Here is a 15,657-nt window from a genome sequence, read left to right as displayed (position 1 = left end):
ACATAGGAAACACAGAAAACCAAGGCAACATAGCTCCTCCAAAAATCCCTCATCTGTGGTCATCTAATGAGAGCAATGAGATGAAATCTCAGACAGAGAACTCAAAAGAACAATTATAAGAACATTCAAAGAGATGAGCCAGGGAGTGAAACCTATGCACAGCATTCCTCTGTCACCTCTGCTTCAGTCTGTGCCCTCGGGTCTCTGCCTTGCCTCCCTCAGTGACAACTCAGAAGTAGGACAAATCAACCCTGTCTGTTCAACAGAAAAAAATATATATCCAAAGAAACCAAAGAAGGAAAAAACATCAAGAAATGCCAACAGCTGAGTGGAATAAGGAAGCTGTGCAGGATGTGAAAGAGGAATTTAATAAATGGATGAAAATACTAGAGAAGAGCTAATCTGAAATGCTAACAATGAAAAATGGAGTCATATAAAATGTTCTGTAGAAAGTCTCACCAACAGAATGGATCAAAGAGAAGACAGAATATCTGTGTCTGAAGACGAAATGGAGTAACTGGAGCAACCTAACAAGGACAAAGGGAAAACACTAAGAAGGTATAAGAATTCCAGGATTCTGACAGCGTTATTAAGAGACTGAACCTGTGAGTTCTGTGCACAGGAGAACACTATTCTAAAGGCATAGAAATGGTTTTTAGATAATCACAAGATAAAGTTTCCACAAGTTGGGAAAAGAAATACCAAAACCAGACCTAGGGGCATTCAGACACGAAACAAAGAGGAGCAGGAGAACCTCATATTATAACTAAAACACAAAAGTACACAACAAAGAGTCTTCAAAGTAGCAAGAGAAAAATACCAAGTCATGAAATTGGCAGACAGATAGAACTAGAAAAATCATCCTGAGTGTGGCAACCCAGACCCACAAAGATAAATATGGTATCTATTAACTTTAAATGGATATTATCTATTAAGTATATGATAATCAAGTTACAATCTGTAGACCCAAGAGGTTAGGACTGCTCTAGGGAAAACCAGTGGACCTTCCTAGGAGGAAATAGAGCAAATTCTGCAGACTGACTGGAATGAGAGGAATCAGGTGGGGGTGTGGGGAGAGAGTGCAGGAAGAGACAGCTGGAACTGGGAGGCATGGGAGTGTGGAAACCTAATGCAATGGAAACTTTCTGTGATCTATGAGGATGACCCTACTGAGGACTCCTAGTAATAGAAGATACAGAATCTGAACTGTCCATGTTTTGTAGCCAGGTAAGGCTTCCAGTGGCAGGACTGGGTTGCATTCAGCTAAGCTGTTGGCTGAGGGGGTCCCGTGGAGATCCCTAAACAACCCGGACTGACACTAGGACAGAAGGTCACTCTCTGAAAACTGACAGAGGGGCCCCACTGCCAAGGACAATATCCACACAGCTCATTGAACATAGAGAGGTCAAGCTGGTGCCGGCATGAGGCCTTCACCCCTACATTCTTGTCTCTTTGGCATGAGAAGTTACTCTGCAGGCTTTGGAAAGAGAAACCTGGACACCAACCCAGACACAAAACCCTCAATCTACAATCTGTCCTGCCTGCAAGATGTGCTGGGGCACTGGTGGCACAGGACTTGTGGGAATGACCAACCAATGTTTGGTTTAACTTGAAGCCTACATCATGAGAGAGAGCCAATGCCCTACTCTGCCTATATGGCCAGAATTTAAAGACATATAGCCCAAAGACCTAGGGTAGAACCAAAGACAACTGGTAAAAAAAAAAAAAATCCATGAAATTATTCCTAATGATACTCCGCTATACTCAAATTGGTATCACATGCAGTCATCATCAGAGAGGCTTCCTATGGCAGCAGATGGGTACAGGTGCAGAGACCCACAACCAGACATCACATGGAGAGAGAATCTAAATTGGAGGTCTCCTTCAAACCCTCCCCTCAGAGATTGGGGACCCCCATAGAGAGGGAAGAAAGGTTCTAGGAGTCAGAGGGGATGGAGGACACCAGGAGAATCAACTAAGCAGAGCTCATACAGGTTCACAGAGACTGAAGCAGGAAGCATGGGGTCTGCATGGATCAGCACCCGTTGCTCTGTGTGTTATGGTTGTCAGTTTAGTGTTTTGTGGAACTCCTTACAGAGGGAGTGGGTGTATCTTTGACTCTTTTGCCTACTCTTGGGACTCTTTTCCTCCTATTGGGTTGGATGTCTGCATGTAGAAGAATGCAAATAGACCCATGTTTATCATCTTGCACAAAACACCTCAACATAAAACCAGATACACTGAACCTGATAGAAGAGAAACTGGGGAACAGCTTTGAATGAATTGAAACAAGAGACAACTTTCTTAACAGATCATTGACAGCTAAACCACTAAGATCAACAATTAACAAATAGGACCTTAGCTGGGCATGGTGTTTCACACCTTTAATCCCAGTACTCCAGGGACAGAGATGGATGGATCTCTGAGTTTGAAGCCAGCCTGGTCTATGGAGTGAGTTCCAGGAGAGCTAGGGCTACACAGAGAAACCCTGTCTCAAAAAAAAAAAAAAAAAAGAGAGAGGAGAAGGAGGGAAGGGGAGAGACAGAGAGACAGAGAAAGACAGACAGACAGACAGACAGACAGAGACAGAGAACTTCATAAAACTGAAAAGCTTCTGTAAGGCAAAGGACACTGTGAATCTGACTAAGCAGCAGCCTACAAAAATGGGAAAAGATTTTCACCAACCCCACCTCTGATAGAGGACTAATATCCAAAATATATAAGGAACTCGAGACACTAGATATCAAAAATAAAAACAAGTAATCCAGTTTAAAAATGGGGAACAGATCTAAACAGAAAATTCTCCATAGAGAAATCTTAAATGGCTGAGAAACACTTAAAGAAATGTTCAACATCCTTAGTCATCAGGGAAAAACAAATCAAAACTACTTGGAGATTCCATCTTACACCTGTCAGAATGGCTAAGATTAATAACACAAGTGACAGCTCATGCTGGAGAGGATGTAGAGCAAGGGGAACACTCTAGTGTTCCCACTCCTGTACAGTGGAAACTTCCTGGAGTCTATAAAGGTGATCCTAACGATAGCTCCATTGCTGATGGGAGCACAAACTTGTACAGTCACTTTGGAAATCAATATGGTGGTTTCTCAGGAAGTTAAGAACTGATCTACCTCAAGATCCAGCTATACCACTCTAGGGCATATACACAAAGGATGCGCCACCATACCAAAAGGACATTTGCTCAACCATGTTCATTGAAGATTTTATCCATAATAGTCAGAAACTGGAAACAACCTAGATGCCCCTCAACTGAAGAATGGATAAAGAAAATGTGGTACATTTACACAATGGAGTATTACCCAGCTGTTAAAAAAAAATTACATGGATGGAACTATAAAAAAAAATCATCCTGAGTGAGATAACCCAGACTCAGAAAGATAAATGTTGTGTGTATTCATTTATAAGGAAATATTAGCTGTTAAGTAAATGATAACCAAGCTACAGTCTGTAGACCCAGAGAGGTTGAGCAAAGAGGATGGATTTAGGAAGGATACAGGGATCTCCTTGGAAAGGGGAAGTAGAATAAATTTTTTGGTCAGACTGGGAGCAGGTAGGGATATGAGGGGATCCAGGTATGGAGGATATGGGAGAGTAAGAGAGTGTGGGTAGAGATAGCTGCAATTTGTGGTGGTATTAGGGGGGATAGAATCCTAGTACAGTGGAAACTTCCTGGAGTCTATAAAGGTGATCCTAATGATAACTCCCATTAATGGAGAATTCAGAGACTCAACTGGTCATCTCTTGTAGCCCGGTAAGGCTTCCAGTAGTAGGATAGGGTACATACAATTGAGTTGTTGGCCAAGGGGGTCCCACAGAAATCCCCATACAGAGGCTTGCTCTCCAAAAACTGACAGACTGACCCCATTGTCACAGACAACACTCGCACAACTCACTGAACATGGAGAAGTCGAGCTGGTACCTGCATGGAGCCCTCACCCCTACATTCTAGTTTCTTTGGTGCAGGAAGGTACTCTGCAGGCTAGCAAAAAGAGAATATGGACACCAACTCAGCCACAAAATCTTTGACCTAAGCTCTTCTGCCTGAAAACATATGCTAGGGCTAATGGTGGCCAGAACATGTGGGGGTAGCCAATTAAAGTCTGATTTTATCTAAGGCCATGAGAATAAATCCAAATCTGACACTGCTTAAGTAACCAAGAACCAGAGACTAGTTTGCCCAGAGATCTAGTGCAAAACCAAACACTATTTATCTAAAAAAAAAATCAATAAAATGATTCCTGATGATATTCTGCTGTACTCAATGATCAGTGCCTTATTCAGTCATCATCAGAGAGGCTTCCATAGACAGCAGATGGGAGCAGACACAGAGACCACAGCCAGATATTATGCAGAGAGAGAATCTAAATTGGAGGCCTCCATCAAATCCCTGCCCTCAGAGCTCAGAGAATTCCACTGAAGAGAGAAAGACTGTAACACCCAGAGGGGTGGAGAATACCAGGAGAACAGGGCCCTTCTCAATCAACTAAGCAAGGTCCATATGAACTCATGGAGACTTGTGCAGCCACCGCAGGGCTACAGCAGTCTGCACCAGGTCCTCTGTATACATATTATAGCTGCTAGCTGAGTGTTTTTATGCGATTCTCAACTGTCAGAACTGGTGTGTCTCTGACTCTTTTCCTCCTGTTGGGTTGCCTTGTCCAACTTCGGTATGGTGGTGTTTGCTTCATCTCATTATATTTTATTTTGTCATGTTTGGTTGTTATCTCTTAGAAGCCTTTTCTAACGAGAGACAGAAATGGAGATAGGGAGAGGAGGGGAAGGGAAATGGGAAGCGACTAGGAAGATTAGAGGGAGGGGAAATGGTAATCAGGATATATTATATGAGAAAAATAATCTATTTTCCATAAAAGGGGGAAAAGGAAGGAAAACAGAAAAGACAGGAAGCATTACTTCAGGCTAAAAGAGGAATGAGCGTAGTACAGAGACTGGAAAGAAATACAAAGTCATGATTATTAAAACACAAAATGCCACAGAAAACACAAGCAAAAAAAAAAAAAAACAAAACCCAGCACTATGAAAACAATTAACACACACATTTCAACAATAACTTTAAATATCTATGCCCTCTATTATCTGATCAAAAGGTAGACAGACCCTTGGCCCAACTAGCCAAAAGAAAGAAAGGACCCAAAGTAACAGAATCAGAAATGAACAGGAAACTTTATAACAAAAACCAAAGAAATTCAGAATTATAATAAGGAAATATTATTTTTTTAGAACCCCTATACTACATTAAGCTAGAAAACTTTAAAGAAATGGAAAGTCAGACGGTGTCTATCCAGCCAGGGCCCTTAGGCCCCACCTGACAGGAAGACAGCCAGTAAATCAAAGGTTACACACTCTTACCCAATCATATGATGCAAAGGCCTGTACCACCCTGTTGCGTTTTCCCTTAAAACCCCTCACCCTGAGAGCTCAGGCCATCCTCCTCCACTCTCTGTGTCGAGTGTTGGACATGGACCAAGCCTGGGCTTGCTTGTTATCAATAACCCCTGCGTGTTTTGCATCGGATATCGATCTGCTCTGTGGTGGTCTTGCGATGTCGGCACAACATCTTCATTTCCTCCTTTCCACATCTCTCCACAGCACATGAACCATTTCACTTCTCTCTCTCTCCATTTCTCCTCCATGTATTCCTTATCATAATAAGCCATATGCCTGATGAAGGCACCTTGCTTAGTTGATGAGAAGCTGTTCTCTGTATTATCACCCTCTGGTGTTACAGTCTTTCTCTTTCAGTGGATTCTCTGAGCTTGAGGCAGATTTGATGGAGCTCAATTTAGATTCTCTCTCTGCATAATGTTGCTGTGTCTCTGTGTTGCTCCATCTCTGTCTATGGAAGCTCTCTGATGATGACTGAATAAGCACTGATCATGAGTACAGAGAATATCATCAGGAATCAATTAGTAAATAGTGTTTGTTTTATACTAGATCTTGCTAACTATCTCTGGTTCTTGTTCTTAAGCAGTGTCAGATTTGGATTATTCTCATGCTTAGATAAAATCAGACTTTAATGGCTACCACATGTTCTGGCACATTAGCCTAGCATATGTTTTCAGGCAGAAGAGCTTAGGTCAAAGTGGCTGATGTGTCCATATCTCCTTTTGCTAGCCTGCAGAACTGCACCAAGAAACTAGAAGTAGGTAGGTCCATGCAGGTACCAGCTCGACTTCTCCATGTCAGTGAGGTGCGAGTGTTGTCTTGACAAGGGTCAGTCTGTCGTTTGAAGCAAGCTCTGTATATTTGTACTTGGCAAAATCAGGATGTATACCTACTAAATAGCTAAAGAAATGCAGTTGAGTCTCTGATTCACAATAGATTATCATAAAATCACTTTATAGATCCAGGAAGTTCACTGTATAGGATCTATCAAATACCAACAATTGCAGCTATCTCTACCCACACTCTCTACTCCCCATCCCCATACCTGGATCCTCATATCCTACTGCCCAGTCTGACAAAAATTTATTCTACTTCCTTTTCCAAGGAGATCTGTTCCCTAAATCATCTCTTTGCTCACCTCTCTGGTCTACAGTCTGTAGCTTGGATCATTTACTAACAGCTAAATTTCTATAAATGAATACACCAACATTTATCTTCTGAGTCTGGTTATGTCACTCAGGATGATTTTTTTTTAATAGTTCATGCATGTATTTTTTTAACAGCTGGATAATACTCATGTGTAAATGTACACATTCATTCTTCATGAGGGCTTAGGTTGTTTCCAGTTCTGACTATTATGGATAAATCAGTGAACATTTAGATGTAACAACCTCTATTAAATAAGAAACAAAAACAAGTAAAAGAAAACAAGAGTCAGAGAAAAATCTCACCTTCTTGTGGTCTAGTTCCCGAAGAGAGCTATTTCTGTGTGTAGTCGTTTCATAGTCATTCTGCCTCATTGTTGTAAACAAACACGTGACTGCTCGTCACTGTTGTATGTACAGCCCCCAGTCTTAAAGCATATGTTCAATGCTGCTGTATCCTGAACAACAGAATCTAGGATTAAAGCGTCGCCACACCGCAACTCTGTCTATGCTCTAATAGCTCTAACCCCGGCAACTTTATTTATTAACATACAATCAAAATCACATTTCAGTACAATTAGAATACCACCACAGAACATGGTTGAGCAAATGTCCTTTTGGTATAGTGGAGCATCCTTTGTGTATATGCCCTAGAGTGGTATAGCTGGATCTTGAGGTAGATCAGTTCTTAACTTCCTTTCAATGACAGTGAGGAGTGGGCAGATGTTGGAGGCCTGCTTGTCACCTGGGACCTACTATCCAGGTCCACATTTGGGCCTTGGGTTGACCCACCCTAGCAACTACCCCATCTAGGACTTGCTGGAGCTCATGAAGGGCCTGGTCCTGTGAAATGAAACCCACAAGATCTCCAAGACTTGGGGTGCAACAGGATATCCCAGAGGAGTTCTGGTGATGATGGTGTACCAGAAACCAGAGGCCTTGAACTAGACCAGTGTTTCACTGCAATGAACATCTGCCAGTGAAGCTGATGGGACAAAGGGGTTTATTATATGGCACACCAAAGCCTCCAACGCCTCCAGGATGAATGAAGAGGTGTTGGAGAGGCAGGAAAGAAGAAGCAAAGAGATTTTTCTGTTGTGGTGGTGGTTTTTGGTTTGGTTTGGTTTGGTTTGGTTTGGTTTGGTTTTGTTTGGTGTGTGAGGTGTATAGGTGTGTGTGGTGTGTGTGGTATGTGTGGTGTGTGGGTGAAGGGTGTTTTTTTGCTTTTGTTTGCTTGCTTGCTTACTCAGTTTTGTTTTCTTTTGTGGGGGGCATAGCAGGGATGAGGGGGAGTTGTGGGGGACCAGGAGGTGAGCAGAATTGGGGTGCATGATGTAAAACTCTTGAACAGTCAATAAAGAAATTAAATTAAATTTTAAAAAAATTTAAAAACTACATCTTGCCATTTGCTTAATACAGTCACATTTAAGTTATAACACCAGTAAATAATTTTGTGACAATCTTTTTAGGGTTCTATTATGATCTGTAATTACATAAATGTCCCCCTACTGATGGATTTGGAAGGTGTCTTCAGTTTCCAGCACTCCACATAATTCTCAATTAAGCAGTCTCTTGTATCAATCTTTGCCTGTTTCTTTTGTCTCAGATGTCTTTCTGGGTCTGGGTTACTTCACTTAGCGTGATCTTTTTTAGTTCCATCCATTTACCTGCAAAGTTAATAATGATTTCATTTTTGTTTACAGTTGAATAGTATTCCACAATACATATGCATCACATTTTCAATATTAATTTGCCAGTGAAGAACACTTGGGTTGTTTCCATTTTCTGGATCTTGTGAACAGAGCAGCAATGAGCATGGCTGAGCAAGTGTCTCCGGAGGGGGATGTTGAGTCCTTTGGGCACATGCCAAGGAGTGGTATAACTAGATCATGTGGTAGGTTTATTTTTAGCTTTTTGAGAATTCTCTGCACTGATTTCCAGAGTTGCTGCACCATTTGCAATCCCATCAACAGAGAATGGGAGTTCCTTTTTCCACACACCCCCTCCAGCATTTGTTGTCTGCTCTGCTGATCTTTGCCATTCTGACTTGGTTAAGATGAAATCTCAAAGTCGTTTTGATTTGTATTTCCCTAATTGTTAGGGACAATGAACATTTTTTTTTTTTTAGGGAGTTCTTTTTTGAGGGCCACCTTTTTCTTATTTTGAGGACTCTCTGTTCTCAAAAACAGTAAATGTGTTCTAAGGCTCATTTTTTTGAACAGGGTTGTCCGAAAGACTCTCCAAACACACAGCCTATTGCTGTTGCCCTTGGTTGCTTTGCAGAGGTGGAAGGTGAATCCCTGTTGCTAAGAACATCATTTCCTTTAGAAACATGATCCAGAGGCTCCTGAGCTGGAGTGATCTGATTTGTGTAGTACACAAAGTACCATACAAGATTCTAAAGCACAGAAGCAACCAACAGCCCTACCCAGCTAGGATGCCTGTGAACCACAACAACCAGGATGACACAATAGCCCTAAGGATGCAGGAATGGCACATGCACCTTGCCAGTAACCAACAGTTTCCTGATGATTTAAGACCACTTCACCAAGAAGGAAATCTAGCCAATTACACAGTGCTGGTGAAATCATGAATCTTGAAGGAGAACCTACAACCCCGGCTTTACTACACCAGCATAATCCCTAAGTACATTCTAAGTATCTGTCCTTATTCCCACAGATGAGTGCAGTTCTCACCCCTCATCAAGGAAACTTCTCTTTGCAACAGATGGAGACCACTTCAGAAAACCACAACCAATCAAAATGCAGAGTTGTGGAGTCCAGTCCCAGTGGATACATCTACAACATAACTCCTGCATTTAATACTTGGGGGACACTGCAGAAGATGAAGCAGAAAGATTTTAAGAACCAGAGAATCAGGGAGTTTGAAGTAAAATTGTGTATGGTGATATTTTATTTGTACTGAAATGTAATTTTAATTTTATGTTAATAAATAAAGTTGCCTGGGTCAAGCTATTAGAGCATAGCAAGAGCGTGATGGTTAGAAGAGCTAGGTAGATTTCTGTGTGTTCAGGATACAATATGAACATATGCTTAAGACTGGAGGGTGTACTTACAGAGTGATGAGGCAGTATGTTGTTTAAACCAATGAAAGCAGAACAGAAAGACTATTTAAAACAGACAAACAGAGTAGCTCTCTCGGAAGTAGAGCATCAGGAGTAAGATTTTTATCTCTGAGCTCTGACCTCTCGGCTTTCCCTTTTAACATTGGCTCTAGTGTTTCTTATTTTAATAAGACGATTGGTTACATCTACAATTGTGACTTATAGGACTGCCGGGAACTACACCTATAAAGTCTCACCAACATGACCGTCTAAACTTGAGGCAAGCAAGGAAGACACCAGTTTTTCCTGGGGGGATGAACAAGGAAGACACCAAGAACTCAGCAAGAAAAACAAGCCAGAGTGGGCTGGGGAAAGACTTCAAGGTCTCAATGCTATACAAAAAAATTTAAAAGCAGCCAGGCAGTTGTGGCGCAGGCCTTTAATCCCAGCATTTGAGAGACAGAGCCAGGAGAATCTCTGTGAGTCTGAGGCCAGCCAAGTCTACAGATTGAGTTCCAAGACAGGTAGGGTTACACAGAGAAACCCTGTCTCAGGAAAAAAAAAAAAAGAAAAAGAATTAAAGGTTTTCAACTAAGGAATGCTGAGAGTGAGAGAAATTGTCTTATCCGTGGGAGAGCGCAGCAATTAGTTGTCCAATAACCAAGTGGTCAGTCCTGAAAGCAATGCCTCCAAACATTCGCAAAATGTATTGTAAGCAACATGGAGGTGACTTTGTGTGCTCTTCTGAGTCAGGAAGGCTCATGAAACCTGATGTGCTGTCCGGCAAAAAGAGAGGATGGTCTTTGTTTAGGACTTCCTAGATTAGACTCTCTTAGAATACATCTATGAAATTGCCAAGAGCAAAATTTAAAAAACAAATAAAATTAGCCAACTATGAAAAACAATAAGGTGCAGAGCAATTGAGGAGGACACCAGGGTCAAGTCTGGCCTGAGAGTGCACTAGTACCTGCACACAGGTGCTGTGGTGGTTTGAGTGAGGGTTTCCCACAAAGGCCTGTGTTTTTCTAACACTTGATCCCCACTTGGTGGCTTGGTTAGGGTTGGGAGTGTGGCCTTGCTCCCTCTGTTTCATGCTTGCAGTCCAAGATGAGTTATCTGCATTGTGCTTCAGCCACCACACTGCCTCTGCCTTACTGTCATGGACTCTAACCCTCTGGAGCTATAGGCCGAAATAAATTCTTTCTTCCATAAGTTGCCTTGTTGTGGGGTTTTCACAGTGACAGGAGAGTAACTAATCTATATGCACACACATATACATACCAAGTACAGAAACAGTGTTACTTGGCATGTTTGTGCTCCTTAAGGCCAAGCAGCTGAACTTGGCTCACTGGGACCCAGGCTAAGGTCCTAGAAGCCAACAAGAGAGAATGAGGAGAATCATTAGTTCTTCACCTGCAGTTACAGCCGTTTCCACATATGCCCTTTCCAGCTGTTCGTAATTCTGCCCCAAGTTGCACATGGTCTTGGGGGTGCTAGAGTATGTACAGTGTTGAAGGCCAACTAAAAGGAAGATCTATCTATGTAGCTGTGGAGGAGCCTTTATCCATGGTGGGGTGAGACTTTCCAGTATTGTGGTGACCTAGTGGTCACCCATGCTCTTGTAACACTTCACTCACGGTCCTGTAAGTGGCCCAGTAAACTCCTTGGTTCACTAAGGCAGACTCGTGCGGAATCATTTCTGTGATCTGCCATTGTTACCATATTTGAGGTGAACAGATGTGTGCTCATATCTCCTCGAGAAAAAGTCATGCAACAGTGTGTGATGAGTCTCTTTTTTCATACATAATGAGGTGACTCAGGGTATATGTTAGTATTAATTATTTATCTTACTGTTGTGACGAAAATATTTGAAGAAAGCAACTTAAGGAAGGATTTATTCATTTATTAATTTTGGCTCAGTTTGAGGATAAAGCCCATCGTGGAGGGGAAGTGTGGTGGCAGGAGCAGGAGGCAGCTGGTCACGTTGCATTTACAGTCAGGAAGCAGAGAGCAATGGATGCTATGCTCGGCCATCTTTCCCTTTTTCATTCAGAACTCCAGCACATATAGCGATTGATGCCCACCACAGTTAGGTATCACACCTCAACGAACCTAATCTGGATACCCCCTCCCAGCCATGCCCAGAGACTTGTCTACTAGATGATGACTCTAGATCTTGTTAAGTTGACTATATTAGGTATCATATTATTGATTCCTTATCTCGCCATTGTGACCAAACCTAACCAGAAGCCACTTATGATGGTTGGTGTTCATTATCAATTTGACAGAATCTGAATCACCTGGGAGATGGGCCTCAGGATAAGAAATTATCTTGATTGTGTTCATTTATGTGGGACAACTCACTTTAATTGTGAGTAAGACCATTTTCTGGACAGGGGATTCTGACCTGTAAAAAGTGGAGAAAGTGAGCTGAATACCAACATTTGTTCTTTCCTCTCTATTTCTCGACCGTGGAGGCAATGTGAGCAGTTGCTTCAAGCTCCTGCTGCCTTGGGTCCCCTCCAATGATGACTCGTACCTTGAACATTTCCTTCCTTAAATTGCTTTGTCCGACTATTTTATCATAGCAAAGGAAAAGCCTTAGTTACTGTCCTGTGCCTGTGAAGAGACACCATTGTAGACGAATTTCTAAACAGTCTTATTAAATAAAAAACACATAGCCAAATACAGGGGTGAAAGCCGTAGAGATCAGAGAAATATTGATAGTCACCAGCTAACCTTACTCACCATGCCGCCATAGCTTTCCCCGAGAGAACCAGCTTCTTCCTGTCTAACCTGCACCTTTATTGCTTTGATGTCCTGCCTTCTCATTGGCTCTTAGCCCAGCCACCTCTCTTCCTTGTCACTCACTGTCTATACAGACCTCTAGGTCTCTATGGTTGATACTGGGATTAAAGATGTGTGTCACCATGCTTGGCTGTGTCCTTGAATACACAGAGACTCTGCCTACCATGTGATCGGATTAAGGGTGTGTGCTACCACCACCTGACTTCTGTTTATGGCTGGCTGTGACCTCTGATCTCCAGGCAAACTTTATTTATTAACATATAAATAAAATATCACCACATTTCAGCACAGATAAAATATCACCATACATCATGACCAAGGCACCTCTTATAAAAGAAAGCATTTAATGGGGGCTTGTTTATAGTTTCAGAGATCTAGTCCATTATCGTCATGGGAGGGGGAGCATGGTCTGTAGATATACTTAAGGGCTACATCCTGATCCATAGGCTAAGAAAGAGACTCTGGACTTGGCTTGGGCTTTTAAAAATTCAAAGCCCAATCCCAATGACACCCTTCCTCCAACAAGGCCATGTTTCTTAATTCTTTTTAAATAGTACCACTCCCTGATGACTAAGCATTCAAATATATGAGCCTATGGGGGCCACTCTTATTCAAACCTTCACAGAAAAAGAAACTAAGAACTAAATTGATACCAAAAAGGGGGGGCTGTTACTGTGAGAAAACTGACTATAGGGTTCTTTAGCCTTTAGAACTAGTTTGAAAAGGAATGTGGAATATTTTGGAGCTTTAGACCAAGCCATTCTAGAAGATTAAAGGACAGGGGTGCTTAGAGAGGCATGGACAGTGGAGGTCTGACTCTGTGCTTTCAGAAATCAAGTTAGAAACCATCCATTTGACATTTTGGTCACAAATGTGGCTTTATTCTACTCATGCCCTGAAAACTTGAGTGAAGTTGAATTTAAAGATAATAAACTAATTTATTTTAAGGAAGAAAGTTGTATGAAAAAATTTTGGACAAGAAAGATTGAAGACAACAAAGCAGCTTTAACTAGTGGAGAGATTAACACAATTAAAGAGAACTCTGACATCCTGAACTGAGACAACAGGAATGAGTTTGTTTCCTCCTAATCAGTTCACACAAGCTGATAGAGCAGTGGTCAAAGAGCCCGGGCTGTCTTGAGCTGGCAAATATTGTGAGCATCCTTCACATGGTGCTGGTTTTGGAAACAAGAAAGATGAAAGACTTGGCGGTGGGGAGGGGGCGGTAGTCGTGGAGAACATCTGAGGAAGGCCAGCACTGAGTGGCAAGACAGTCTCTGCCAAGAAGCCCTGAGATGCCATTGTGTGAGGCTGTGATGATGGAGTCTAAGTTGCCATGGAGACCCCAAGATACTGGAAATGTCAAGACTGTGGGTTATCTGCCAAGGAACTTGAAGGCATGGAGTAGAGCCAGCCTAAGAGAGAATCTACATTGCTGGCAGCAGAGCTGGAGGGATAAGGCTGCCTAAGCATTTTGGAGCCCGGCCAGCTTCATCACAAGCTCCAGATACCGCACATGGACCTACAGAATTTAGAGTTTTCCCTGCCGGATTTTGATCTTGCCTTGGTCTGATTCCTTCTTATGATGCCCCAGTTCTTTTATTTTGAAATGAAAATGTTTATTCTTGTAAAATGTATATATCTTGGATTTTATTTTATCTTATAGAAGCTCATAGTGAAGAGACTTTGGGCTTTCAAAATGTTGCAACTGTTAAAGACTTTGGGGACTTTTAAAGCTGGACTGAATGTATTTTACAATATAAGATGGCCGGTCTTGCCTGGAACTCATGACCTTAAATGTATGGCCCTCCTCCTAAGACCTGTGCTTACAGTCATGTATCACCAATACCTGGATCCTAACAAGGATTTCCTACATTAAATTAATGCAGTACAGCAATAGATTTTTCTGATCATGAAAAATCTTCATGTTTTTGTCATAAAAACAGATATGGCCATTGGTGCAATAATGGTGTGAATATTATAGGGGTAACCAACCTTTTTAATTGTGTTTAAGGCCACCCCACAGAATGGAACTAACAACTAATACTGCAAACCTGGGCAACACCTCCAACTGGTGAGGTCAAAGATCCTAGGGGAGAACTATGTCTATTATTTTGTATTTTATTTTGTACTTTAATTATAATATAGTATCAAACTGCCTTCTAAATGTTTACCTTTATTCCCATAGATTAGTGCAGCTTTTCAGCCATCATCAAAGAAGCCTATTTTGTGAAATGGCTGGTGGTTAATACAGACGTTTATAACTGGTCAAACTGCAGTGAAGAAGTGATGGTGAAGAGCCCAGCCATAAATGGTCCATACATAAAACTCCACATCTCCCAAGGGTTCTTGGAACATCATAGAAAAGGCGGCAGAAACCGTGTAAGAGCCAGAGGTGGAAGGGGACTGCCGCAAACCAGTGTCTTCTGTGACAAATCTAAGGCAATCATGAACACACAGCGGCTGTGGTCATCTGAAGAAAATCAAACCAGGAAACACTACAGTAAGTACAGGAGAGACATTCCCAAGGTCCTACCCCAGGCTAAAGCGCTATTGGCCCCTGATGTTTATTGTGAGAGGGAGAGCATTTTCTTTGTTATTATGCCCCTTGATAGGTTGCTCACGCTCCACTGGATGGTCCCAACCACATTCACATATTGGCAGCACAAACTGGATTCCACAGGCTATAAAAAAAAGTACACGAGGTTCGTAAAGAAGCATGTGCAACAGCTCCAGAGAGGCTAGCTAACAGGGAAAGACCCTAGGAGGGACACATGGATGACCCAGAGAAGGAGAAGTGGATGAGATCTACATGAGCGGACTGGATGTGGAGGGGTGGTGGAGGTCGAACAGTGGGGGGTGAGAACATAGGGAAATGGGAGTGTCCAGCTGGAACAGGGACAGAGTGGGAGGGCAGGGAGGGAGATACCATGATAAATTAGGGCATCATGGGAATAAGAAGAGGCAGGGTGTAGCTATAGTTTTCCTGCCTTGCCCACAGTCAGGACAAATCTTTGTCACCTGCCAGTCCCACAGCCACTCAGACCCAACCAAGTAAACACAGAGACTTATATTGCTTACAAACTGTATGGCCGTGGCAGGCTTCTTGCTAACTGTTCTTATAGCTTAAATTAATCCATTTCCACAAATCTATAGCCTGCCACGTGGCTCATGGCTTACCGGCATCTTCACATGCTGCTTGTCCTGGCGGGCAGC

This window comes from Peromyscus leucopus, chromosome 23 (genome assembly GCF_004664715.2).
Source record: "Peromyscus leucopus breed LL Stock chromosome 23, UCI_PerLeu_2.1, whole genome shotgun sequence".
NCBI classification, from domain to species: domain Eukaryota; kingdom Metazoa; phylum Chordata; class Mammalia; order Rodentia; family Cricetidae; genus Peromyscus; species Peromyscus leucopus.
The sequence above is the reverse complement of the archived record's forward strand: the minus strand, read 5'-3'. Positions refer to the sequence as shown.